At 32.1% G+C, this 3,361-nt stretch overlaps 1 long non-coding RNA gene across 1 annotated transcript; it reads right to left on the bottom strand.

Moving 5' to 3' along the window:
- Positions 1 to 1,851: 1,851 nt before the first annotated feature.
- Positions 1,852 to 3,037, bottom strand: LOC128219695 (uncharacterized). The gene is made up of 3 exons (XR_008258627.1): positions 2,932 to 3,037; positions 2,055 to 2,116; positions 1,852 to 1,868 (listed from the first exon to the last, which is right to left on the bottom strand). It is a non-coding gene; the product is annotated as an uncharacterized LOC128219695 (long non-coding RNA).
- Between the last annotated feature and the right edge of the window lie 324 nt (positions 3,038 to 3,361).

The following is a 3,361-nucleotide window of genomic DNA, read 5'->3' on the forward strand; positions in this document are numbered from 1 at the left end:
ATGAATATAATTATTATAACAACAGTATATCACACTGTTATAATGTATATTTCAAACCTTTGAATTCAAGATGTTTATCATAAGAGATCAATTAAAACATTATTAATACTCAGAATGAATAGTGTCATCTTTTTAACACAGTATTATTTTCAGATCTGATGATCTCCCCCTGTTTCTTATCTGCTATGGTCCAATCTGAAACAACAAATAATAACATTATTAACAGCCACAATATTAAAGTATTTCCCTCTCTTGTCTTTTTTAAGATATGCTTGTTCGCGTTACATGTTGACGCCGTACAGAGTCTCTGATACACCGGTGAAAACCAGATTCAACAGAGTCCACTGCCGTTCGAGGGTTGTTATAGAAAGAACATTTGGTAGATGGAAGAGAAGATTCTCCGTCATATGCAAGAAGGTCTGTTTGATAGATTAATTTAGGTTATGTAATAATGCTATATATCTTAAAAAAAAGGATATAAAAAAGGATATATATACATATATATATATATATATATATATATATATATATATATATATATATATATATATATATATATATATATATATATATATATATATATATATAGCTAGATAGAAGCTTTGCCTATATATGTTAAGTTATTCAATTTGTTTTATATACTATACTATAGGTAAGGAAGACACCCGCTCAAGCATGTAGAGAGATTGTCGCTTGCGCAGTATTGCATAGCATTGCCATGTTGTTTGGTGAACCTGACGTTGATGACGGCGATGTGGATGAACTTCCACTTATACCCTATGTTGGTGGTGAAAATGGATTTGCCATCCGTGACCATATTGCGCAGGCCTATTTTGGATAGGAACATTTCCTATTGGAAGGAAGCATGCAGCTGGTGCTATGTTGATGTTTTGATGTAACAAAGTACAGTTTATGTTACGTGTTCTATGCATTTCTGTTAACTGATCCACTTACCCTATTCGTCACAAACTAATGGAATTATGTCCATGTCATCCTTCCCTTTCAATTCTGTCTGCAAAGCTTTAAACAGCTTCCTTTTCTCCCTAGACGTTGCGATCATTTCCCTCAAAAGCTCCATCTCCAGCTCAACTTTTTTGTTTTGTCCTTCGAACCATCCCAATTGTCTGCACCTTTTCCTGGAGAGATGTTATGCAAGGATAACATGTCAATTAAAAAAAAACATTAATTAAAATTTAACATTATTGTATCTAATAACTAAATAAAACAACATTTGCAGCGTTGCCCATCTATTGCTTATTCAGCTTATATTTGAAACCCAGGTTATTGAAGGTAGTATCATCTTCATATCTAGACGAAAACATTCAATGCGATAGATACAATGTTATTATGTTTATTCATGTCTATGTCATGTTGCATAAATATACAGCTACATATTTCATTCCAGAGTTCAAATAAGTTAGTATTCCATTTTAAAGTTAACAATTCCTTATATGTATAAAATTGCTTACTTCATTTTCTTCACTTGCTGATTACTCGAGGATTGCATTCTATTTGGGAATTCCTTGCCGGTGGACTGGCTTCCTCTGTCCAATTCTATCGTCTGATATGAGAAAGCAAATTAAGATATAGAATTAATGCACATAGCATAGAATTATTCTTTTGTTTTACAAGTCATGATTTTGGCTTCGTACGTGTGTACCTTACTTTCAATGTAATAAAATATATATCTTGCAGCTGAGTTTGACAGTAAGTTATAACCCTAAATAACACCCATTTAATTATAGATTTTATTTCAGAATTTGTTTCCTCCTTCAGCCTCTAAATCCATTTACACTTTTGATACAGCCTAGAAAATAATTTTAATTTCTTACGTCCAAATGGAACACCGCACGTCTCTCTGCTTCTGACTGTAAATATATAAGGCATACATTGAAGTGTACTATTTAAGAATAGGGTGTGATTACATGTTCACTCTTTAATGATCAATTATTGATATATAATTCAATTTTAATTGCTAAAAATTAAGTTATTTAAATCATACATGTATACATTATATCAACATGATAATTTACATTTGAATACAATAAACATACATCTGATTCTGGTATGACTTGAATAACCACATCACCATTTGGCAGCTCATCGACCTTTAATTCTGAAAATATATGTTATGTTTATTTTTTAAAGTTACATCGATGATAGATGAAACAAAGTTAAATTGAAAGGATAAAATAAAACCTATTGCATCTAATGTGCTGTATCGAAGCAGTTCAATACTAATAACCGTCTCAAAATTTGGATTTTATTTATACAATGGGTTATGGTGACCCCATGTCAGGGCCTCAAATATCAAGGAAAGGCACTATCATGATATATAGAATTGCTTGATTATAATTTTAAATAAATGAATTAATAGATCTAAACAAAATGATATAAATACTTGCAAAAGATACATTTAACATGTATCACATTTATTTGTTTACAACTGTTTGTGATTTAATGATTATTTTATCGTGTTAAAAGTTTGTGACATTCAAATTTTAATAACATAAACCGGTTAAACCATTCTACAATCAAGTGGCACATGAATCATGACAGAAGTTGGCAAGCGCTGGAAGAAAAAATCGCTTTACTGGATAATATTTGAAGCTGCGACACGTAGCATGTATTTGCAAAGGTATGAACTTATGTCATGGACAATTGACTATGGTAAATTATCATGACATCTTTTCATTATTCAAGGATTTGTCATATTCACACTCCACATGGAAACAAAATGGAGATAGGAATTCCATTTTTTATTTTTAGAACATGTCGAGTTCATTTGTGTATCTTTTTAGCAGACGGAAACATTTTAATAAGCATTTGATAGTGTAGAAATATATCTGTAAATAAACATGATACTTAATGAATTAAGTAGTACTTGATGATTAAATCTATAAATAAACAATGAATTAAGAAGTCTGATACCCTTCTCTGCTGCAATTGTGGTTTCTAGCCCACCAGGAATCCCACTGAAGCCTGGGTCTGCCTTATTGATGTTAATAAGGCGGAGCACCTCCTCGGGCGGTTTTTCCGATGGTGGTCCACCCCCTGTTCCCTTTAAATGCTTTCTTGGTTGCATTTCTGTTGACTTTGCAACCCAATTCATGTTGTGAAATTTGTTTCTCACATCTTTTCCTGTTCTTATCCCAACTCCAGCAAGTGAAACAGCATTGCCAATACAATCCCACAACTTTTGTTTCGGATCTTGTGATACCTTTGCGTTATTTAATTTGTCCTTTACTTTTTCATATTCAGTTATGAGAATTTCCCTCTTATATGCACTAAAGTTGCAACCTCTTTTCTTATTTTTTTCTGACAATGACAAAGTGTTGTCTGCTTGGGCAGCCATTATGTT

This window comes from Mya arenaria, chromosome 15, assembly GCF_026914265.1.
Source record: "Mya arenaria isolate MELC-2E11 chromosome 15, ASM2691426v1".
Classification (NCBI taxonomy): domain Eukaryota; kingdom Metazoa; phylum Mollusca; class Bivalvia; order Myida; family Myidae; genus Mya; species Mya arenaria.